We start from the raw sequence: 27,387 nt of genomic DNA, 5'->3' as shown, positions 1-27,387 counted from the left end.
GTCATTATTTGATATTTTCATTAATTTCATATAACATTTTTCCTTAATATTTTTATTCTCTGTATAATACATATAGCCATAAAATTTAATATTTTTGACAAAGTATGACAAAGGTTTCAACATGTTGTAAATACCGAATAATAATTTTTATAGCATACATGCCATTATCTAAGAACTTTTTTGCAAAAGCATCTAGTATCCTTAAGTCAATAAAAGTGTAGAAGTAGCCATTAACTCTTTTTAATGAGGGTATCTTTTTTCAAACCATTAAAATAGCTTAATGTCTATTAATGTAGACACAAAATGTTTAGTTAAAGAATAAAAATACCTTAAAACTTTTTCTTCAAGAGTTTTTGATATCCTTAAATTAATAATGATGCATATATATTATTGATCCTTCATTTCTTAAGGAGGTTCTTAAAAAAATTCATATTTTTTAGGTACTTTTTTCTTCATACTTTTTACAGTTATAACAATAGTTATGAGCAACAATTCACATTTATTTAACAAAGCTTCAAGTTATTAGCATAACGCCCAAAACTATAGGTCATGATTGTTAAATTTTGTAAGTTGATAAATGAAATTGTCGGGCAGGATTGTTTTAATGGCATTTATAAACTTTTGTACCCTCCAATGACTCTTTCCAACTTGACCATTTCATAATTAGAATTGAATTTTGTATATAGAAGGATCTTGTAATGTTCACTCTCAATTATATGCCTTTAGCTATGGTATCAAAGTTAGGTTTCAATTATAAGACCTATAGATTATGGGCTCATAAGTCTTAGGATTGAAATCTAGCTCTAATACATGTATTGTTAGAAGTTTTAAATACATAATTTCTACAACAGCTTCTAATTTTTAAAATCTTAGCTTGTACATCTTGTGCATTAATTTCTATAAAGCTTTAGTCTTAATTATGAGGCTCAAAAAATTGTAGATTTGTAATTTCGTATGCCATTGAAATAAAAATGCATTCTTGTAATTTATTACTTAGTTGAATATAGCTAGATTTTTGTACATGAAATAGCCACTTGTGTAAATTTGCATATTTTTGATCCTTAATTTCTTGAAAAGATTCTCAATTAAAAAAAAAATTCATATTCTTTAAGCACTTTTCCTTTCATGCTTCTTGTGTTTTTGACAACAACTAGGGGCAACCCTTTACATAAATTTATCAATATTTATTCTATATCATTTGCATTCAAAGATCATTCTTCATAGACTCCCATATTCATTTCAAAGAATGCTCCAAGTTAATAGCATATCTTCAAAATTTAGAGGTCATTGATTTTAAATTTTGTAAGTCAATAAAATAAAATTATGAGAGAATCATTTTAATAGTAGTTATATCATTTTGAACACTCCTATCACTTTTTCCAAGTTGACCACTTCACAATTAGAATTACGACATCAATTGAATTTTTTTATAAATAGATCATGCACTATTCTTCTCTTAAACATTTTTATGCCTTTAATTATGGTATCAAAGGTTGATTTCGATTCTAAGACTTGTGGGTTATGTGTCTACAAGTCTCAAGATCAAAACCTGATTTTGATACCACATGCATTATGAGAAATTTTCATGATAATATTTCTCTCATAGCTTATATTTTTTCAAACATTGTATATCTTATATATTAATTTTTAAAAGATTTGGGTCCCAATAATGAAGCCAATAGATTATAGATTGAAAATTTTGGATATAGAATTTGAAAAACACTCAATAACAATATTAGATAAATCAAATAATTTAACAGTAAATATATCAAAAAAATTAAGTCAGATCTATTTGAGTAAAGTGTTATATTTTAGAGAAGTATTGAAAGTTGAAAACACCTTAGAAATATGTCAAGTGTCAACTATAATTTTTTTGTATTATTTTCTTTCAAAAACACTTTTATTATATCTTCTTTTCTTAAACCATTATTTGATATTTTTTAATTCCATATAAATTTCTACTATAATTTTTTTATTCTCTGTACAATAAACATAACCATAAATTTGAGAGAATTTTATTTTACATATAGAATTTGATTCTTTTAATTTATTATTCGTATGTAATTTCTTAATGTGCTGAATCATTTGTCATACTTTGTCAATAAATTTATTTCATCAACCATTTCTCTAGATAAATTTTCTAATCATTTTTTACCATGCATACCATTGTTGAAATGTAAAGCACAAAATAGAAAATGAAAGAATTAAAATTGTTACAAATTTAAAATTTGTATATAAAGGAATTATACATTTTTCTTCTCCCAAAAGCTTTTATGCCTCTGACTATAGCATCAAAGCTAAATATCTATTGCAAGACTTGTGGTTTATGGGTTCACAAGTCCCGAGATTAAAACCTATAAGCTTTACAATACATAAGCTTTTGCATAATTTTATTATTATCTTGACAATACATGTAGCTATAAACTTGAAGGAATTGTGTATTTTGCATGTATGATTTGATTTTCTCTACATAATATTCTTTTGTAACTTACCTAACATCTTGAAACCTTTGTCATTTTTAATGCCATGAAATTGATTCTGTCAACCATTTTTGTAAATAAATCTTCTAATCATTTTGTAAAACTTAACCATTTTTAGTATGTAAGATTCAATACAAAAAATATTATTGTAATTCATAATTTGGCTTAACATAGCTATATTTCAATACATGAAATAACCATTTGTGCAAATTTTCATGTTGCTGATCCTTCCTTCTTTGAGGAGATTCTTAAAAAAAAAAAAAAGTTGTCCTCATTTTTTAGATAATTTTTCCTCCATGTTTCTTAGCTTATAGTTATAACAACTATTAGTGTTAACCCTTTATATTAATTTATTAAATTTTATTCTATGCTTAGACCAACCCTCATGGACTCCCATATTTATTTTGAAGCTCCAAATTAATAGTATAGTTTTAAAATTTAGAGGTAATTTATGTTAAGTTTTGTGAGTTAATGAAAGAAAATTTTTGAAAAAAATTATCTAAATGGTAGTCATAGCATTTCACACCCAAATTGGATTTTATATATATAGGGATCATGTACTGCTCATCTATCAAATATTCTTATACCTTCGACTATGATATCAAAGCATGATTTCAATTTTAAGACATGTGAATTACGGGCTTGCAAGTCTCAAGATTGAAACTTAGTTCTAATACTACATGCATTGTGAGAAATTTCTATAATAATGTAGCTTATATTGTTTTCAAACCTTGTAGATATTGTGCATTAATTTTTTAAAAATTTGAGCCCTAATTATGAAGTTCAAAAGACTATAGATTAGCAAACAAAAAACTATTACAATTTAAGAGAAGCATTGAAAGTTGAAAATATTTTGAAAATGTGCCAACGAGAATTTTTTTATATTATTTTTTGTCAAAAATACTTTCTCCAGATCTTTTTTCCAAAGGCCATTATGTGGTATCTTCTTTAATTTCATATAAGATTCTACCATAATTTTATTATTTTTATTACCATACATGCAACTAAAAATTTGAGGGAATTGTTCATTTTGCATATATTGTTTCATTCTCTCAACATTCTATTTTATTGTAGTTTACCTAATATGTTGAAACCTTTATCATACCTTATCAACAAATTCATTCCGACAACCATTCTTAGAAGTAAATCTTCTAATCATTTTTATACCTTAAATATCATTGTTAGAATGCAAAGCACATAAAATACATTCTTATACTTGATTATTTAAAGGAATATAGCTAGATTTTAATTCATGAAATAACTATTTGTGCAAATTTACATATTATTGATCCTTTGTTTATTGAGGAGATTCTCAGGAAAAATTGTCTATATTCTTTAGATACTTTTTCCTTCATACTTTTTTGCAATTATAACATCATCTATGGTTAATTCTTTATATTCATTTATCAATTTTTGTTCTACTTCATCCACTTTCAAAGACTATCCTTTATGTACTCCCATAATCTTTTTTAAAAATGATTCAAATAAATAGAATAACTCTAAAATTTGGAGGTCATTAATATTAAGTTTCGTAAGTCAATAAAAAGAAATTGTTGTAGATGATTATTTTAATGGTAATCATAGCCTTTCATACCCTCATATAACTCTTCCCTAAATTTACTGCTTTGCAATTAGAATTGCTATTGGAATTAAATTTTGTATACAAAGGGATCATGCATTATTCTTCTCCTAAACATTTTTTTGCCTTCGACTATGGTATTAGAGCTTGGTTTCAATTCTAAGACTTGTGGATTATAGGCTCACAAATCTCAAGATTGAAACTTAGCTCTAATACCACATGATTATGAGAAATTTTCATGGAAGAATTTCTATCATAATTTCTATCTTTTTCAAACATTATAGTTCTTGTGCATAATTTCTATATGAAGCTTCAAAGACTATAAATTGATCATTATAGATAGATGTGGGAATAGATCAGGCTTCTAACAGAGGCCTACATCCTGACCTACTTTAGGCTCAACATAATCTATTTCATAAATAGGCTCAGGCTAGGTTCAAACTTTTAATTAAGCTTATTTAGTTAAATAGGTCAAGCATATTTTTTCAAGGCTTAACCTACAAGCTCAACATTATTGTACATGAAATGTATTACTTAACCAAATATAGCTAGATTTTTATACATGAAATGCCCACTTGTGCAAGTTTGTATATTGTTGATCCTTCACTTCTTAAGAAGATTCTCAAAAAAAAAAAAAAACCCATATTCTTGAGGTAATTTTTCCTTTATTCCTTTGTAGTTATAACATCAATTAGGGGCAATACAAGTTGTTAGCACAACTCCAAAGCTTGGAGGTCATTAATGTTGATTTTTGTAATTCAAAAAAATATATCATTGGAAGGAATCATCTTTATGGTGATCAAACCTTTTGCACCCTCTTATAACTCTTCCTAAATTAATTACTTTTGGAATTGTGGAGCTTATTAGAATTAAATTTTTGATTATTATAGAAATGATATTTAGTGCCATACATTTGGTAACAATTATAATTGGAAATGCTGCCAAAATAAACCTAATAATAATAGGTAGCTTTTTCCATCAAGACATGCTATCTTTCAAAAATTAAATTTTTATTTATAATATTTTAAAATTAATAAGAGGTAGCATTTTATTTTGAAACTCAACCTAATTGAAATAATCAAAACAATTAAAAATAAAAAACCATATATTATTCATACACTAAAAAAATTTAGAAATCCTCAAATTTTTTTACTTGTTTATTTTAAAAATTATTTAAAAATATTAAAAATCTAAGTTTAAACCTGATTATTTTAAATTAAACAAATTAATTCACTCGTTAAAAAAATTTTAATTTATTTTTCAAGGAAAATTATCTTTTAGTCATTTGACTTTTAATTTACTTGTAACTTAATTTTTCAATTATAATATATTGTAATTTAATTCCTCAACTTTTAACTCACTTGTTATTCAGTCTCTTAACTTTTCAATGTCAATAAAGTTTGTCCTTTTCTATTAGTTCTCTATTTTTATGTTAGCAAAGATCACACATCAAATAATAAGATGAGGTTGATTTAGAGCAAAATAGATCATAGTAAGTCATAAGTGAGTCAAAAATTGAGGGGCTAAATCACAATAAGTCATAATAAGTCATAATTAAGGAGTTATAATTGAGAAACAAAGTTATAAGTAAATTAAAAATTAAAGGATTAAAAAATTAAAATTTTCTAAAAAAAATTCAGGTAGCATTTCCAAAAAGTAAACACTACTTAAGAGGATTAATTTTATTTTTTAAAAAAAAGATAATCCTCAGATAGCAAGGATAGTGCTACACAAGATTTTAAGAGTGAGTTCTCTCCCATTTAATAAGAGAATTTATCTAATGACTACATATTACTAACCGTAATACTCTACTCCCCTTCCAATTTTAAAGTAACAAAATTCCATAGGCTACCGCAGCCATCACGAAGCCATCTTTCGTGCTCATTGTTGGGCTTATCAGCTTGATAAAATCTAGACCATTCAAATGATTTAATCTGGACAATCTAGATTTAAAGTTTTAACTTTATATTTTTATTTTATGTTTAATAAAATAAAATTGTAAAATATTTAATAAATATATTTATTAGGAACTAAAAAGTTTAGATATAATCATCTAATCTTAATATTAAAAATTTTCATAATTTTATTAATTTATTATCCAAATTTATTTTGGTTAATCCAAATTTTATAATTTTATAATTTAGTTAAAACTTCTGTCCCTAATTGAACAAATTTAATATATCACCCACCACCAACCACATCATCCTCTTTAAATGTGACATTGCCTTGGCTTGAACCTAAAATCTGCTCTCTCTTTTTCATGCATGCCTTTTGCACATTAAGTTACGATGACCTTTTAATCTTAATATACAAAATTTAATATATATTATTTAATTAAACAAATTTTTTAACTTAATATATTTTTATATATTTCATATATTAGTGTTATGTATATATGTTAATAACATATATTATCACACACACAGCATAAACATATAAATCAATATATATTATCAATAAATATATTATTTATTATCAATTAATATACATTATTAAGATAAATATTTTTATATCATTTTATATCCATGTAATTAAAATTTTATATATGATAGAAAATTCATTTATATATAAATTCACATAATAAAAAATTATTTTTTATTATTTTTCTATATCATTTTATATTATTTATTTTACTTAAAATATAAAATTATTATTTGTGTAATTATTTATTTTTTTATTTTGAATATTTTTTACAGGAATTTCTATGTACATTTTAATTTTTAAAAGTTTATAACTTATATCAACACATTTTACTAATTTTTAATTAAGAATATCTGTCACTAAAATGAAGATTTGGGAACAAAGATTAATGACAGACTTAAATTTGTCAGTTAATTTATAAAATTTGATAAAAACTAGTACGTGACCCATGTGACACGTGAACTGTGTGAAAAATAAAAAATAATTTTAAGTAATAATACTTAATAATTATTTAGAATATAAAATGTTATTAGGTGAAAGTAAGTTTAAAACTAAACGTTTTAATACTAGCTATTAACATTTATAAAGTACAGGTGGTTTTAAATTAAAAATTATAAATATTAGAATAATATTTTATTAATTAACTCTTAAATAAAATAATTTATGATGCACTTGATATTTTTGTTTATATTTTTTAATTAAAATTATGATACAATTAAGTTTAAAGTCGTCTTCAAAATAAATTTGAAAAAGATATAAACCAAAAGTTAATCTCATACTAATTTGGAAAAAAATTAAAAAATGCCAAAATTAATTTTTTTATCAATTCGTTTTGCATTAAATTTTAATTATGAATGATTATTTAACTGATTCATTTAAAAAGAACTTGCTCTAAATAAAAATGAAATAAATACAAAGTCCAAAAGATCATAGCAAGTCCCAAAAAAATAATTTAGAAATTTTAAATCTTTACCCATTTGAAAACATGCAACTATTGTTATATGTTCTATATTAATTTTTTACTTTATTTTTAACATTGACTTTATTTGTTTTGATACATCGGATATCTAGAACACTTTGAACAAAAGGTTGATTGAAAAAAAATTAACAACTATAATTTTTTTAACATGATCAATATTTTGAAAAAACACACTTGGAGAATATTTCGATCTAATGACATTTGAAATCTTGGCATAGTGAAGTTATAAAACACGTAACTTACAAATAAGTACAAAAAATTACAAACTATAATTATAATTACAATATATAGTAAAACAAAATTTATAGTGAAAAGCAATGAAAGAGCCCTTTGTACTTAATTTGGTATAAATTCATATATAAAATCTATAACCCAGATGCATGGGTAAAAAAGTGAAATAAGATAGTAAAAGGTACACACTATAATCAATATGGTATCAAGATTATGGGGACCTTCATCATTAATTTTGAGTATTTTCTCATCAATTGGATCCATGGCTGCAACCATTGGAGCTTCCTAACTATCAAATCAACATAAGGATGTGATATTAATTAACAAACACATTAGGAGAAATATATTTACATGATGAAATCAATCTCTCAATAAAAAGCATTAGAATCAATTAATTAATGTATATAAAATCACATACCACAATGAAAGATGCCAAATACCATTCAACTCAAATTAATTAATGGAGAGATATTAACTAATATAGATGAAAAAAGTTTACATATAATAAATTGCAATATTAACTAATAAAATTATAAATAATTAAGAATTAAAGTTTACATAATGATTTGTAAATCACAATACAATTTATTATTTTTATTATCTGTAGGCTTATATAATGATTGGGTACTTTATAAATTTTTTCTGACATACAATGTTTTAAGAATTAAAATTATGAGGCAAATAAAAAATTTATATGGCGGCATCTTTTCTATTAAATCATGTGAGGGTATATGAATTTATGATGCATTATAATTTCATTAATGATTTATGGTTGTATATGATATATATCTTGAATACTTGATTTTCAACTAAAATATAAATATTTTCAAATCTTGCATTGTTAAGATAGTAAAATATCAAATATCTGTCATGATCAAAATATAATTTAATAATTGAATCTCATCATCTTCAAATACATATTATATATAAATTAAAATTTTAAAATTCAGTTAATTTGTTTCATGTTTACAATTCAAATAAAAATGAAAAATTAAATAAAGATTATTAAAACATTATTCAAAATTAAGATATTTGGATCATGCACCACATATGATTTGAGTAAATGATTATGAGCATGCATTTTAAAACAAAATTTCACAAAAGAAACGCCCAAGATGTACATGGAGTGGAAGAAATAGTACTTTTATAGTGATTTGAATAACAATAGCGATGTATATCTTATTCTTCATCCAAATTCAATATAGATGCGAAGTTGTAAAATAATTAACAATCATTACAGTAAGTTGCAATAACTATTTCAAAAACAATGAAATCCTTTAAAACCATACACTTAGCTTCATGTGCACACTTCAAAGGAAAAAATAAAAACGAAGAGACCTTGCTAATAGATGCACTCGCAACTCAAGAAAAATGCAATATATATAGAAAAATAAATTTATAATGTAGGAATAACAATTAAAAATATTACTTATGAAAGAGAGATTTTGAATGATGGAGAGGAATTCAATAAAAAAATTATAAAATGCATGATTATGTGCAATTACCTTTTATCCAACATGAAGGTGAGATTTACCATAAATTGAATGGCTCTTTCAACACCAACCAGACAAACTTCATCGCATAGTCCATGAGGAACAAAAAAATCTTCATGAGGGATGACATAAATGGGAGGTGAGAAGAGATTGGTGAATGAGGTAAGAGCTGGAGACAAGTAGGTTATGTGATTTTGATTCTATTTTTTGTCGATAAGGAAATGGAACATTTAAATGATATTAGAAGGGGAATAAAACCTTGTATTTTTAGTAACTACTCAATTTAGTCATGGGTTTCTGCATTTAAAAATAAGAAAAATATTATGGAAAGTTATGATCTCATAGGAGAGTGGGAGAGATAATGGAAGAAAAATGAGAAAAAATTGGAATTGAGATAATTTATTTTAAATACAGTAATATTTCATACTTGAAAAAGAAATTGATAAAAAATCTAATGTGATAATGATAATGGATAGTTGGGAAGTTACGATAATGGATGAGACCGTAGGAGAGAAAATTTAGGAATAAGAAAAAATTGTTTCTAACAATTTTAAAGATAATATTGTTATTATTAGTAAAAAATTATTTATAGAAATTAATGCTAATGTGAATAGTTTAGAATTGCAGCATTTTTAAAAGTGCATATGTGTTGAGCTTAAAAGGCGGCTTGCGGTTCTACTTATATATATATATATATATATATAGATTTGAGATCATGGGAGAGAATATTAAAGATAAAAGAAATCAGTTGTTGTTGATTTTTAAAATGATAATTTTATATAGGAATAGGTATTATTTATATAGATATATTTAATATTTTTAAATTTTAAATTTTAAATTGTGAATTAATTAGGAAATTATATTTGAGATTTTGAGATCATTGAAAGAAATTATATTTTCAAATTACAATCTTATAAATTGAAAAAAATTAATTTTACAAATAAAATTTTTCTCTTGGTCGTGACACAGATTGGTACTCCCTCCATTAAAAATATAATATATTTTTTTAGGAGTTAAATGTTAAAAAATGTAAAGCATTTTTAATCTTTTAAGATGTAATCATTATCTTTTTTTCAAAGTGTCCCTATTGATAGTGACTTTATATTTACTATAGGGTATTTAATAGGGATAAATATTAAAAGATAGAATTAATTTGATAGTAGGTAACTATTTTATTGAGAGATGAAATTCGGTTAAAAATATTTTATATTTTTAAATGGAGGGAGTATAATTTATAGAGATTTTTAGATAGAAGATATATTAAATGAATAAAATTTCATTTTTAAAAATTAAAATACAATTTGGGAAGTTATATTTAACATCATGGGATAGGACAGTGAGGATAAGGAAAAAAAGTTTTTGTCATTTTTCAAAATAATAATTTTGTATAAGAATATGTATTATTTATATAGATATATTTAATATTTTCAATTGTGAATTAATTGAAAAATTATATTTAAGATTATTATAGGAGAGAAATTATATCATAAAAAAACTTAGTAAAAAAATTAAAAATAAATATAAAATTAAATCCTACATGGCTGCATAAAATTGCAGGAATGAGAAAAAAATGAACACTTGCCATCATTATAGATTTTCTTGTTATTCTACTATTATATATATAGGTAGATGTAGCGATATTTTATTGTTGTCACTAACCTTCACTAATTTATGTGATTAGTTATGGATTTTAATTTGTCACAAAATGTTTACTATTAATATCTATTAAATAAGGAAGATGATAATAAAATCTCTCTAAATTATATAAATAATAATTTGGCTCCTTAAAATGTCATAATTTTATTAAAATTTTTAAAGACTTGTGTGTCAATAAATTTTAAATTGAAAAAATTATTTTATCCTTATTAATAAGTTTTGATTTTTTGTTTAATTCTTGTGATTGTTTAAATAAAATTTGTTATTTCTTAACAAAAGTTGAGATTAGGACTTATTATTTTGAAAAATTATTTTTCATAAACAAAAATTACTCTCGACAAGCTGTAATTTCTTAATCTCTTATAATTTATATAACAAAAGTTTCTATATTCCTTGAACAAAATTTATAATTGGGGCTTGTTATTTTAAAAAATTTTTCAATAATAAAAATTATACTTGACAAGTTGTGATTTCTTGTTTATTTTTGTGATTTATAGAACAAAAGTTATTACTCCTTAAACAAAAATTATGATCGATACTTTTCATTTTCAATGAGGTAAAATGACCTTTTCACTTTAAAATTTATTAACACAAAGGTTCCTAAAGATTTTAGTAAAATTATAGTATTTTAAAGGATTATATTGTTATTCATATAATTTAAAGGATTTTATTTTCATATTTCATATAAATATCTGTAAATTCTAATTTTTTTAATAATGAAAGTAAGTCCTTTTCTTGTTTAGAGATCACACCAAACTTCACTATCTCATCCCAAATTCTCCTCCACCAATTCTGCATGCTTCATTTGGGAGAGCGAACCCCCCCCCCCTTTTTTTTCTCCCTCTCCCCCCTTTTTTCTCCATTCTCTCATTTTCACCCTTTATTAATTATATCATTAAAAAAATTATTTCATAAAATAATATGAAGAGTGAAGAAGGGAGAAGTGAAGGGAAAAAGAGAGTCCGTCTCCCGGCTTCATTTACGGGCAACAAGTGTGGCTTTGTCCAACAAACGGCCAAAAGTGCGACCTCCCACCGACCGCTCGTAAATTCCAAGACTTCAACAACCTGCTGGTTACGTAACCTATGTGGACTTCCTCGTTGGTCAGATATGAGATTCCCATCCTTGGATGAGTCATCAATTGGTGGCCACGTGACGTATTCAGCTCGTTGTTTATTATCGTTATCATTATTATTATCCACCCTCTTGTTCACGCCATCATTGTCATTGGTCACATAACTCGAAGTGGGCCCCTCTCTCTAGATTGAGTGGATCGCGTAATATTTCCTTTCCAGGGGCACGCCAGCCTAGTCACCAACGCCATCCACGATATTCCATCTTGGAACAGTCTTTCCACTCTCATGATAAAACGATAATTAATTTTCGAATTGACTCAACTTTCAAGTTGAGAATGAAGTCATGTTCATGAATTTTCAATTATAAAGAAGTCTTATTCATGTCTTTCATGTCTTCTTGACAACTTTATTATCTAGCTATTTGTATTTGTTTAATTAGTTTAAATCTCATGTATTTAGATCGTAGAGTGTGAAAATTATACATAATTCGCTATATTTAATTAACGTCATGTTATCATCACACACTTAATGATGGAGACAAATTATATTTAAATTATAAGAATTTAATTTTTAAGACTCCATTTTCATTAAGTGAAACTGCATAGACTGTAAGATTAATTTAACTAGATCTATAAATAAATTTATGTAAATGATTATAGACTGCTCTTTTGTAGCTATGCGCGATTACAGCATATTACTAATTTTTTTTGTGCAATTATTACTATTATTATTACTATTATATATATATATAAATCATTATGGTGTAAAATTTCATAATTTCCACGGCTGAATAAGGACCTTATTGGTATGTGTGTGACCTGATAATACTTTTGCAAGGGCTCTTTGAACACAAGCATTTCTTAACCCTACCAAGTCTTTGAAACATAACTTACATAAACTTTTAAAGTTTTGTTCACAAGAAAGTAAATAATCTGACATTTGAGATTTTGACTGATAAGTTTACTTTAATGTTACGTTTGGATTAATAGAGAATTAAATTTAAATTTAAATCAAATTCTCTAACTGAATATCAAAAGATCTATAAAGTCAAAGATCAATTTTATATTTAAATTATTTTTTAAGGAGTACTGATATCTACGAGGTGATACAAATTAATTTATGAATTAATAAAATATCTCTCCCATTTATTTTTTTTTAAAAAGGACGTTTGTTAGTGTGAGGTCCACATGAACAAAGCTGACACCATTTCTTCTCCTCATTCTTCAAGGACTTTTCCATTTCTTTGTCTCTGGCTCTTGTTTCGCCACGGTCATGGAAACCCACGTCGAAAAGCGAAGTTCTTGGACTTCCCCTTCGCCACTACTTCTCACAAGAACCAAATCCGCCTTGTTGCATCCCACTCCAAATGAATGTCGTATTTAGCAGTTGAGGTGGAGGCAAACAATAATGGTGACAATGCCTACGAGGGAAGGGTCCAAGAAGGTTTTTTTTTTTTTTGGGCTCTTCTCTATGACATGAGATTTAAAAGAAATCTAAAATCCAAATCTATCAGTTACCCAAATGCCACATGAAATTATTTGAACAAAGAACACTTAATCTTGGCAGAATGAGTATTTTATTGAATTGTTAATTATTTTTAGTTAGTTTTCAACTGAATAATTTCACTAACAGTAACAAGTGTCGGGTAGTAATTGATAATTTTAATAAAGGACATGACGTTTCAGAATAATTTTATAATTTGATGAAACTTTTATATATATTTAAGTTGCTTCGGTGGAGCTGAAAGTGATTTTCCCGTTAATATTCTCCAAGTGTATCCCCATCATTAATTGGAATGACCACTCCACTTGCACATGGGTTGATTTTCGGGAGAATTACTTTAAAGTTTTCCTGAAAATAATTAATTACTCTCAAATTTCAAGTCTATTAATAATAAAATTTAGGAAAATGATAACATAATTAATTATTTTAAAAAAATTAATTATATTAAGTGAGACTTGTGTGTAATTCTTCCTTGATTTTCCTGTCTTTAAAAAGTCTTTCTTTTATCTAAGGAGCTTTTTCCTTGATTTATACTATTCGAGTTAACCAAAAACAGCAAGTTGGAAGAAAAGTCAACAAGTGGCTAGGTAGGCTTGTAGAGACGTATAGGTTCTTGAGACTTCCATTGGCCATGCAATTTTTTTTTAATTACTATTGGGTTACTTAAAACTCTTTCGCTCATGCATATAAATTTCACTGCCATCCTTTAATTTGTGTTTGTAGCATTACCAATTAATCTAAAGTTTCCTTCTTAGCCATGGGATTCCTGTTCAGAAAATCTCAATTCTTGATTAAGATGTTAGCATTTTGGGGATTTTTGTTAATAGACTACTTAAATTTGTCTTCATCAGTTAAATTTGTCTTCATCACCTGTTTCTTCTTTCATAACTTTGGGAAACAATGAAGCCGAAGCTCTGTTGAAGTGGAAAGCTAGTCTTGATAGTGGAAGCCAAGCTCTCTTATCTTCATGGAATGATAGTACTAGTCGTCCTTGCAATTGGATTGGGATTACATGTGATGAGTTCAACTGTTTTCAATATAACTCTTACAAATTTTGGATTTAGAGGTACACTTGATAACCTCAATTTTTCATCTTTCCTCAATCTCCAATTCATACATATGCAAATGAACTCATTTTATGGGGCCATCCCTCACCAAATTGGTGACCTCTCTAAACTTAACATTGTTAATTTTTTCAATAATGAGTTCTCTGGTAACATTCCAACTAGTATTGGCAACTTGTCTGCACTCTCACAACTTTATTTGGGTTGTAACCATCTCTATGGAGAATTTCCAAATTGGATCACACAAATGGCTGGCATCAATTCTCTAGGATTAGATTATAATGATTTCAATGGCTATATTCCTGAAACGATGGGAAATTTAGCCAACTCCACATGGTTATGTCTAGGAGGCAACCGCCATTCTAGCCACATTCCTCCTCAAATTGGTAGTTGACTAACCTTGTATTCTTATTTCTTGGTAGTAATCAACTTATTGGTCCCATCCCCCATGAAATTGGAATGTTGCAAAATGTTATTAAACTTGAAATTTCACAAACTAGTAGTATCCCTCCTACAATAAGAAACATGACCAACTTATAACATCTTTATCTTTATTATCACATATCTAGGCCCATTCCTTGGGAAGCATTGGGGAAACTCTATCATATGGAAATAATGCAGTTGTTAGATAATCATATATCTAGGTCAATCCCATCCTCTGTAAGGAACATGGCCAATCTAGTCACCCTCTATCTTTATGGAAACAACCATTTTGAATTTCTTCCTTCTAGCATTAGAAACTTGACTAAAATTTTCAAACTTGCCTTGTCAAAAGACAAGTTTAGTGGAAATCTTCCATTAGAAACTATTAATCTGATACAATTGTAAAGCTTGCAAATTTGGAATAATGATTTCACAGGTCATTTGCCTCAAGGAATATGCCATGGCCGGCTTTTAGTCACTTTGGTGCAATAAATTATCATTTCAATGGTCTAATTCCTAAAAGTTTAAAGAATTGCTCTCGTCTCACCAAAATTAGGCCTGAAAGCAATCAACCCCTCAGGAGATATAGAAGATGCTTTTGGTGTATATCCATATCTGGACTACATGGGTTTAAGTAACAATGCATTTTATGGCCACTGGTCATCTAAGTTGGGGAAGTGTAATAATCTTACAACCTTTGTGATCTCTGATCGCTCTCGCAAGTATATAAGATTACAGTAATAAATTACCCAAAGTATTTCAGTTGTCAAATCCACAGGGAAGTTACACTTTTACTAATTTAAATAATTAATAGTTTAAGAAAAATAAATAAAATGGATAGTTTTGATGAAAATATAAAGAATAAAAATAAATCAAGAAAATAATGATGATGAAAATACAATCACTTGAAGTATTGGGGTTTAGGATTCACCCTATAGGTTGCTAGTTTCTACCCTTTAAGGTGACTCTGATTAATTATAGTGACAACAATTCCTAAAGTGTCCTAATATTCTCTTGAATTATTAGTCCCTTTTTAATTAGTGTTGAATTCGTTCTCACGATATCCAAATAACTAATTAAACTGTGAAGCTATAGTTTAAGTCGCCATAAATTTCTAGAACTATCCATAATCTAATTATTTATGTTTATTTCTCTAGATCTAGGTTCTCTCTTCACCTCTCAATCCGTCAAGATTACCCACAGATTTGATTAAACGGTGGCTAATCATTAAATCAATATAAAGAACAAGAGAAATAAATATAATTAAAAAATTAAAAATGTTCATAAATATAAATGTAAAAGTCAAAACAAAGAAAATAGAAAACTAGCTTCCAATTATGCTGCATCCCTATCCTAATTGAGTAATTTAGAAATACATAATAAAATTAAATAAAATCATTCTAAAATCTTCAATCATGAAAAATGATTACAGAGAAAATTAAAGAGTAAAAAAAAATAATTATGATTTGTAAAACTCCTCAATGATCTCGCTTTCAGCCTTCAGAATACTTCTACAAGCTTCAAATATCTCAGAGAAAATTCTTGAGATACTTAAATAAGTGATTGAATTCCTCATCTCTTAACAGAGGGAGTATTTATAGTTAAAGTGAAGGCTCCTCCTTTTTTTTTTCTAGTTAATGTAGGACTCTAATATATATATATATATATATTTCTCTTTTCCTTCTTTCCTTCTATTTGGTTTATTTTTTTTTCTTTGCAACATATAAAGATAAAATGATATGAGTAGATTTTGTATTAAAATTCCTTTTCATCTTATAATTAAGTGATGAGAAAAAAATATATAAATATGAATTAAATAGATATGAAATCTTAATAAATATAATCAAATTCAAACTAAAATCTATATCTATTTAATTATAAAATATGTACTTATCAATCTCCAATAATAACTTATCAGGAGGCATACTGCCAGAACTAATTGAGGGAAGGAAGTTACAAGTACTTGATTTATCCTCAAATCAATTGCGAGGAAAGATTCCAAAAGAATTGGTTTACTTGTCCTTATTGATTAACCTCAATTTGAGCAACAATTAATTTTCAAATAACATTCCTATTGAGATGGGATTGGTAAAGAACCTTGAACACAGTTGAATCTAGCTAACAATAGTTTAAGTGGCTCAATTCTAGAACAATTTGAAGGATTAATCAAGTTATGGAGTTTAGGCTTAAGTGGAAATAAGTCCTTAAAACTTCCCTCTAGTCTTGGCCAATTGCAACATCTTCAATTTCTTGATCTAAGTAGAAATTCTTTTACCGGACGAATCCCAACAATGCTTGGTGAGTTACCACAATTGGTGACGTTGAACATCTCATGTAATAATTTCTCCGATAATATTCCTTCAACTTTTGGTGAGATGAAAAGCTTGGATTGGATTGACATATCACACAGTGAATTAGAGGGCCCACTTCCAAATATTTTAGTCTTTCATAATGCTATAATAAAGACATTGAAAGACAACAAAGGCTTATGCAATAATGTACCTACCTTGCCTGCTTGTTCGAATACAAGTTACAATGCAGGTAATTGACATAGCAACAAAGTGCTTATCTATGTTGTACCTTTGGTGTAGGAACTCTGGTTCTAGCTCAAATTTTATATATTATTTACCATCATAATGTGAATAAAGCATATAGCCAAGAAAGAAAAAAACAAATTCAAAATTTGTTTGCTATTTGGAGTTATGATGATGAAAATATCATTGAAGCCACAGAGGATTTCAATGAAAAATATCTTATCGGCATGGGAGGTCATGGAAGTGTTTATAAGGTTGAATTGTTCACTGGCCAAATTGTAGCTGTGAAGAAGCTTCATGCATTACCAACTGAGGAGATGTCACATGAAAAAGCTTCATTGCAATGTTGTCAAGCTAAATGGGTTTTGCCTGCATTCAAAGTTCCCCCTTTTGGTTTAACAATTCCTTGAAGGAGGTAGCTTGGATAAGATACTGAGCAATGAGACACTTGCATTTGATTGGAATGGTAGAATAAAAGTTATTGAAGGTGTGGCTAATGCTTTATACTATCTTCATTGTGGGTGTTCACGTTCAATAGTTCATCGTGACATATCAACCAAAAATATTATTTTAGACTCGAATTATGAGGCTCATATCTCTAACTTTGGAACATCTAAGATTTTCTATTTCAATTCAAGCAATAGGACCTCATTTCTTGGCACATTTCACTATTCAGCTCCAGGTGAATGGTTTTACATATTTGGTGATTTTTCATTATTTTTAGTTATATGATGCTATATTTCATGTTATATAATATGTGAGGAACATATTACTAACATTAATTTTTTTTATTTTGAATAATATCATTTTGCTTTTATTAGAGCTTGCTTACACAAGGGAAGTGATAGAGAAATATGATGTTTATAGCTTTAGAGTTTTAGCTTTGGAAATAATTATAGGAAAACATCCAAGAGATCTTGTAATGTCCTTTTTCTCATTAGCATCCACTATAGGTGATCATGATTTTCCTTTGAAAGAGGTGCTAGACCAAAGGCTAGATTATCCTCAAGGCTTAAAGGCTAATGTGGTGATGTTGATTGGAAGAATAGAATTAGCTTGCTTGAATGAAAGGCCATAAATTCGCCCAACCATAGAGCACGTATGTAAGGAGCTTTTAATGCGAGAATCACTTGTTTTGGTTTCATTCTAGAGTATTACACTTAGAGAACTCAACTTCAAAGAATAATGCCCTTTACCCACTATTTGTTGTATCTCTTTCATACTTTGTTTCCTGATTTCCTGATTCTATGGTTGTATCTTTTATTAATAAAAGACCGTTTCATTTTTTTTTTTACTTAATTTAACCTTTTGAATGAACATTGATCTCAAACAATGAAATGGATAGATATTTTGTAAGTTAATTTGAGATATGTACTTGGTTTATAGTATTGGTTGTGGGTTTTTTAAAGCATTAATTTATTTTATAAAGTAATGGTTGTGTTTTTTTTCCTATTTACTATATTAAAACATTTATCCACCCTCAACTTCTTGCATTTATCTTTAGCTATCATTTTCTATAGGTAATGTACTTTCAATCACTTGATTTTAATTGGTTGGTTTGATCATTGCAATTTGATTAATTAATCCATAGTTTAAAACTACGAACCATCAAGGAATTGGGGTTTTATTGAATTAATTTCTTTACATTTATGCTTAAAATATTTGAAATTTAAATTTTATAGTAAAAATAAATTTTAAACTATATTAGAACTTCAGGAATACATCCCTACATTTTGAAATATATGATTTATAGTGTCTCAATTTTAATGGGTTGAATATATATTTAATATCATGGATTAGGAATATGGGATCTCATGCCAATTTCATGAAGTTGATCTAAAATAAAAGTATGCCAAAGATTTCTTTTTTTGGGATAAGTATAAATCTCTAATTTGGTTGTTCATGAAAATATCTAAAGCTTGTTAATAATTTTTGATTGTATTGAGGTTATTTGGAGTGAAAATAAATTGATTCAGATTGGTGCTTTCCATTCCTACAGTTTATATTTATTTTGTTTTACTTTCTTTGACAAATGAGTGCTAGGGCCTGTTAGTCTCAGTGCATGAAAGCAGGAAATTTGTGATAATGGCTTTCCTTATTCATATGTTAATCCATTTAGTACAAGGCAATGGATTTGTAAAGTTTTTGCTTTTTTTTTTAATTCAAAGAGATACCAATAACTAATCAAGGTTTTGGGCAATACATGGAAGAGGATTGCCTCTTATCATCATCGACCACCTTTCGACAGTAAGGTAGGGGTTAATCAAAAAGCATAAAAGACCCTAATAAATCAGGACATTTAGTGGCTAGCAAATGGACACACCCATTTACCTCTAAACATAAAATATAGCAAAACATAAAGTTTTTCCTATTTAGAAAAGTAGATATCATGTCCTTTTTTGACCTTCGAGAATTATCAAAGCAATCTAAGATGGAAAATGTTGCATATTGTAACTGGAACTCTCACGAATTGTTTATAGCTAAAAAAACTATCATGAACTCAACATGCTACTTAGTCGATGGAAATTCCTCTCATTATACAGCTTCTGGTTCATTGTACGCTGTACATTTCTCATATAACCATCAAGAGTTGCCAAAAAATGCCTTCTGTGCTATCAAAATTACTATTGGGAGTTGCTAATTTATGGCGTTGGGAGGCTATTATGTTCATAGCTATTGTGATCACCAATGATGGCCACTGTTTTTGCCATCACAAAGTTGCTAGAAAGTGACTTCAGATCATCGAAAGTGGGCGTGCAGGTTTTTGGCTTATGATGTCGCATCATTAGTGTATGTAATACGTCATCTATTTGTTAAAAACTGCCCATGTTTTGTTTTTAGTTCATAGTGCTAAAAACCATCCCCATTTATGCCCCCTCTCTAGTTCATAGTTGCTAGGAGACCCAGTGAGTCAAGTCAAGAAGCCAAACAAATTCGGATCATAGGAATCTAATTGGTGAGTGAGGAGTTGATGTGTGATACAATATTTTGGGCTCAGATCTGTTAAGGGGTTTAAAAAATGTGTTTTGGGCTTACTATGAAACAAAATCGTTTCACTTAATAAGGAAGATTGGGATGAATCTATGGCCCGATCCAAGTTAAAAAAACCTAAGAACTATTTCATGTCTTTGGGATTTAGGCTAAGTATGTTGAGCCCAAGGTCAGAAGTCTTTATGTCCCTTGAACAACAAAAACCTTAGTTTTGTAAATTTATGATTTGTACCCAATTTGTTTAGAAATTACAATGTGACCCCAAGAAAGTTTCAGGAAATTAAAGTTCATCCCTAAACATCAAGAATTGCATTTTTCACCCAATCTCTTCCAGAATTACTATCTTGGCCCTAAACACTCCTAGAAATTTTATTAATATCCTAAATTTTTCCCTTATTCCTAATAGAACCAAAGGATTAATAAAATTACTTTAGTTTGTCCTAAAGGTCATAAAAGTCTTATAATTTATCATGATTCAAATCTTAGTCCATTGACAATGGACATACCCTATAGGTTTGCCATTGTTAACGTAAACTTTTTTATTTTAGGTTTGAACTTTTGAGGATAAGCATATGCCACTTATGAAGTGTTAGATATTTTTTGTATTCTTTAGGTATGAAAATATTTAATGCATTTTTTAGAAAGGACTTTTGTGTAATCAGATCTATGTGGTATGAGAGCTTTCTTGATACATAATAATAGTTACATAACTAAAATTCACTTATTAGGAATTTTATATTATAATTATGTTATGCATGCATAATTAGATTAATTAACATAATCCTAGGATTCAAGTGTGATTAGTATGTAGACACTTTGATTGGTTATGATTAACATTGATTAACAATAATTAGTTTTACATTGTTTGTATATCATGATATTAATACCGTTAGATGTGATAGTCCACTTGTTTAGGGAGTTCTATTAGCAAGGAGCAATATTATGCTAGGTAAATTATGTTATGTGTGGGAAAAAAATATTCTTATTTGGAAAATTAATTGCCAATTAAAATGAATTGTATATGAGTACTATTTTGGTATATCTATTGTGCGGAAGCATATTTTTGTCTAGATATGTTTTTGTGCAAAAATGATTGAAATATGCTTGACTTGTCATGTTTGTTTTGAAATATGTGATGTTGGGAATTTTGTCCAAAGATTATCTACCATGTAATAAGCTTTCATTGGACTCAATGAGTGGCTAGTAGCTTAGACTAACTCATTTTTGGCTAGGTGACTTTGTTATGGGAACAATATTGTTCGAATTGTTTGAATGACATATGTTTGAAAAATTATTTTGTATGCCTACTTAGCAATTGCATGGCTAATTGCATTGCATGCATCCTTGCATATTAATTTTTGGTTATGGAGACCTTTGTGTCTCATTTCAAGTGGTTAATATTTTTACAGAAAAGAAATTAGCTGGAAAAGCACCAAGAGAGCAATTGATGTGTATAAAATCCACTTGGCCTATTTGGCCTATATTTTGTTAAGTTATATGTAATTGTCAACCTTAGGGCTTATTTATTGTAAATGAGCATGTAACTCCCTTATGTTTTATTAAACTCTTATTTGATTGCCATGAAGTGGTTTTGTGACATTCATGACCATGTTCTATGATGATTAAATGATTTACAACATTTGTTGAGGAAATGTTTTACTTGTGACAATTTTTGTGGTGTTTTCATATTAACTATGATGGGTGATTGTAATCTAACTGTGAGAGTTTTTACTACATGTATAAATGTGAGGGTGTATATTTATTGTTTGGAATGTGTGTGAGGTGGTCAAGTGCCCTACATAATGGCTTTAGCTTTGGATTTGGTGTTAAAAGTGTTATTGCTTAGGAAAGATATTGTTTTGACCCTTAATTGATTTTGGTGGATAAAATCTTGATATGAAGAATTTGTGCTAAACCCAATTCATCAGCTAGATTATTTCATAAGCTTCATATGAACATTTAAATCACTTAATTTAGATATTTGTAGAGAAAGTTATGCTCATTTGAAGTTTGCTATCATGGTTCATAATGTCATTTGCTGATGCAACATCATACACTATGGCATATGTCGCGTATGCCATGACACACGTCACAAAGGTTGGATTTTCTTTTCTATGCCATATGTCATGATATATGATGCATATTTTTCTTAAAATTACCCATGTTAAGTTTTTTACTTCTAAAATGGTCTTTTTGGACCTCTTCACCTCTAATAAATTTATTTTTTGGATAATCTAACCTCCTAGAAATCATACTTCACTTTTAATTACTTTTTTAAAATCATTTTATTGAATTTAAGTACTTATTTTCAATGAGATTCCATGAGAGACACTTTATTTATCTTAGATTTTCATCGGCAATTATTTATTTGAGTTCATTAGTTCCTTATCTACTATAGTAGTTCTATTTTATTATGTTTAATATTTTCTACCATGATAGATCCCTTTCTACTTTGGTTGTCTAATTTGAGAAGTAATTTGTTTGTAAAAGCTCTTTCTACCATAGTATGCTTTTATAAAAGTGATTTAGACTCTTAGTTATCATGACAGCCTCTTTTTTATCATGGTACGTAGAGTTTCAAAATATTATTTAAAATTTTTTCTATCATGGTAAATACTGGTAGTGTTTTGAAAATTAAGTTTTACTCTTTATTACTAAAATTAATTCTTTTCTACCATAATATATGTTAATAAATAAAGTTTTTTGTGAAATTATATAAATTCTGCTACAAATATCATTGTGCTTTTATAACGAAATTTATGTGTTGCTATTAACTATGACAACAAATGAATGTGGGCATGGGCTGGCCACAGATTGATTTTGCTCCGTGGTAAAATTCCTTCTTTCACAACCGTTTGAAATTCCTCGATCAGGGCTTCATCAACTACCTTTGCTCAAATTTTGTTTTGCTAGACATTTTAATAGTGTACAAAAAGGATCAAGACATGTCATTCGTATCGTTGGTCTGCAAAGGAATCAAGGCAGAAAGAGTACAAAATAGGAAAAGTATGAATACAAAACTATAACGTATAATACTTTTATCATACCTCTCTGTCCATTAAACATCATCTAACACATGCTAATTTTTGAGTTATCTCATCACGTTCTATTTTTATCCTATATGAATTTGATAGAGAACCCATATTTCAAATACTTCATCCTCTTCATAAATAATGTATAAATAAAAATGTCTATTTCGATTTAGCCCAAAGTGAGTAGGAATGAACAACTGTAATAGATGACGTTATAAATTAAATTAATATATAGTTATGTAAAAATATATTATCACAAAAATAGAAAAAACCTAAATCAGTAGAAACATAGTACTTTCTCACAGTCACAGACATGCAACTTCTCTTACTTTACTTTGTCTAACAAAGGCCAGGAATTACCTCTTTTGCCCGCCCGACCCATTCCCAAAGGAGATTAGTTTCGGTGCTCATCATAATTTGGCTTGTGTAGAATGTATCTGCATAGTCAATATATATCAATTATAAAAATTTTAATATTAAATTGGACCCTCTAAATTAAATCTAGCCCATATTAAAAATAAAAAATTTATTAAAATTATTTTATAATTTTTATACATTTTTATTTTAATAAATATAAAAATAAAAATATATAATAATCCTTTAAATCTGGACCATCCAGATCAAAATCTGGATGGTCCAAATGTCATCACAGTGATGAGCACCGAAACCGGTCTCTTCCCAAAGCCCAATCCCCAACATCTTGCCAGTTATCTTCCATTATCCATAACAATATTAGTTTGGTATAACTTTTTGTCTTATTTATAAGTTACTTTAAATATATTTTATTAATGTTAAAAAAATTTTAAAATTCATTAACTCTATCTTAAAATTTAATAAATTATTAATTTTATTTTTATTAAATATATATTTTAACAGTACATTTTTTTCTCTCCAACATCAAATAAAATGTAAAAAGATAAATTTATTAATGTAAAAAGAAAAATTTATAATGAAAATTTATTGATGTGAATTGTAAGTAAGACAAAAAAAAAAAAATCTCTCTTTGCGGATTATCTTTGTATTGTGCAACTAGGGATTAATTGCTAGGAATATATAACCTTTAGAGTATCACAGCAACAAGAATATAAAGCAACGATCAATATTCAACATCATGTCATGATAAGAATTACATATATCTAGTACAGGTAGTGATAAAAATGAAAAAAGTCAACATATCACATTTAATTTGATTTTCAAGCTTGATTAGTATGTATATCGTCAAAATTTTAAATAAATGACAATAAAAAATTGATCTGATAGTTTAACTTCATATTGTATGTATCTCTTATCGAATCAACATTGTTTCTCTTGAATTGAGTTGAATCTTCTCCTTTTGCTTGGTTTCTGCATTTTTTGGTTGTTTCAATGTTATTCTTTCCTTCATCGGAGTTGACTCATCGAATATCGATAAACATTTTTTAATTTTTTTAAGATTTTAACAACATAAGTCAAATTACTTAACAAACATGATTTTAGTTCCCTTACTCCAACTAAGATTTATATTTATAGATTTAGATTTGGTAATTGTAAGCACCGGGTAGTTATACTATTTGAACCGTAAAAATCCATATTAATGATTTAAACAAATTTAATTATTTATTAATCTCAGAGTATAATCAAACTAAAACATAGCATAAAGTTTTGAAGAAAATCAGCAGTTTCTCTTAAAAGGTGAACCTCCTAAAACACACACACCTAGCTTGTTCAAAATAAAGCAAAATGTTTAACACCTAAATTCCATTCAAACCACTTAAAAAAAAAAAAACAATTGATATTATACGAGCAAATTTCATACTAATGAGAATCTCAAGTTATCAATCAATTTGTAACATCTAAACATGGTTCAAGTCTTACAAGACTCTGTAATGATCGATGACCGAGGGAGTTACACAAATCTATGAGGCTTGGCTGGGCTTGGGGAGACCATAAAGGCGCGTTTTGCAACAATGGAAGAAGCTTTTCCTTGTGTGAACTAAGAGTAAGTTGTTCTGTGCTCACTGCATTGCTATACAAAAATGGATAAATTCTAAAGATTCTTTTTCAGTGGAACGATGATCACACATACATACTCTTCAAGTATTGCAAGCTATGATATATGCCATCCCAAATCAGAAGCAACCAAAAGCATAATACTCGTACCCATACACGCATAGCAAACTCCATATTCAAGAAAATTATCATACACACACAGATCAAAAGCAAACACAATCCAGAACTTCAAAAATTTTATAATCTACAAACGTGATGAGATGAGACGAAGACTGAGGAATTAGATCTGTGAAGAATGGGAGACTGAGGAGTGTAAGGTACAGAAATCAGAAGAAGAAGCAGAAAAAGAGAAGCAAACAGTAATTCAGATCCGTGAGATACGCAAGGTTCGAGGTGTTACCAGAGTGTTCGACGACCCTGAGTAACAGATCCGACGTCTTCAGGCAATATGAAGCAGAATGAGAGGAAAAGGGAGAGATGAGAGTAAGCGAGAAAGAGAGGTTGAAGATGAGACGAATTAGGAAGAGTGTGGAAGAACGAAGTGGAGTGATTAGGTGAAGACAGATCCGTTATCTTGGACGCTGAAACAAAAGTAACGAGAATACAGAGGAGCTAACCCCACTGGTTATTAATGGAAGCAGAATCACGTGGAAATTAAAACAGAGGATGGCTATTGCAATGATAGAATCGTTCTGTTTTCACCTGCTTTTGGGCAACCAAGTAGGGAAAGCATCACTACTCTTATTTCTTTGTTTTCTTCATTTTGGAAAAGGACATTTTTTTAACGCCTCTGATTTATCTCATAATACATTTTCACTCATTCAAAATTTACAAGTTACAGAAACTTTATAAATCACATTTAAAATTTCTTTATTAATAATAAAATGTCCATTCATTTCATACAGTACACTTGTTTCACATGATTTACTCTAGTTGAACGAGAAAAAATTTATAGTTACCCAGATAAAATTCATAATAGATACTCTAAAAAAATATTCAAAGTCTATTTATTTGTAAAAAATGTTTATTTATTTCACAAAGAAGTAATTCCGTCTTTTCACAAAAATACTTAATTGCAAGATAGAGATTTTTGGGCTGTAAAATTATTTTAGATTCTATTAACACTTTAATGCAAATACTCTCTTTATTTAAAAATGTAAAACATTTTTAATCAAATCTTAACCCCAATAAAATAGTTACCTATTTTTAAACTAACCCTATCTTTTTATATTTACTCCTATTAAACATCCTATAATAAATATAAAGTCATTATCAATAGAGAAACTTTTGAAAAAAAAGGCAATGATTTCACTTTAAAAAATTAAAAATACCTTATATTTTTAAATATTAAACTCTTCAAAAACTGCCTTATAATTTTTTAATGGAGGGACTATGTTGGTTTTGGCCTTTGGTGCAATTCTCCATTAAGAAAACTACTTACAGCATATTTGGATCAACATTATAATTGATTTTGGGGTTCAAATAATTGATTTTTGAAAAAAAAAATTGCCCAAACAGTAAAAGAAGTTGATAATTAATTATTGAGCCAGAATCATGTTTTAAAATAAGACCTGAAAGATTTCTTAGATATTTAATTTTACTGTTAAATAATATATTTTACTTTTTAAATAAAGCTTAACAAATTTAATAATATTAAATACAACTTTATCAATAATTTAATTTTAAAAAGTAATGTCCTTTGTGGTAATTTACACATATAAAATCAATGTTAACATCCAAACAAGTTACATTGTAATATAATTAATTATAATTAAAATTAATCATATTAATTATTTATTTTCATAATTAATTATATCTAACCAAAATTTAAATGGGTCCTTAGTTGGCTTGATAATCCCCACAATCATAGGCCACACCATATTGAAGCCTATGGGGAAAGTATATTTTTTAGACTTGGAGAAAATTATAATGAGAG

The 27,387-nt window shown here is 27.7% G+C and overlaps 1 long non-coding RNA gene and 1 pseudogene across 1 annotated transcript; one reads left to right on the top strand and one right to left on the bottom strand.

Moving 5' to 3' along the window:
- Positions 1 to 14,729: 14,729 nt before the first annotated feature.
- Positions 14,730 to 18,517, top strand: LOC129302643 (MDIS1-interacting receptor like kinase 2-like; annotated as a pseudogene).
- A 4,636-nt stretch (positions 18,518 to 23,153) lies between these two features.
- LOC129300785 (uncharacterized) lies at positions 23,154 to 26,100 on the bottom strand. The gene is made up of 3 exons (XR_008590833.1): positions 25,317 to 26,100; positions 23,823 to 23,899; positions 23,154 to 23,339 (listed from the first exon to the last, which is right to left on the bottom strand). It is a non-coding gene; the product is annotated as an uncharacterized LOC129300785 (long non-coding RNA).
- Positions 26,101 to 27,387: the final 1,287 nt, after the last annotated feature.

This window comes from Prosopis cineraria, unplaced genomic scaffold (genome assembly GCF_029017545.1).
Source record: "Prosopis cineraria cultivar Desert tree isolate PC_DT_omini unplaced genomic scaffold, ASM2901754v1 PC2, whole genome shotgun sequence".
In the NCBI taxonomy this organism is placed as follows: domain Eukaryota; kingdom Viridiplantae; phylum Streptophyta; class Magnoliopsida; order Fabales; family Fabaceae; genus Prosopis; species Prosopis cineraria.
Note: the sequence above shows the minus strand (reverse complement) of the source record. Positions and strands in the feature narration are given on the sequence as shown.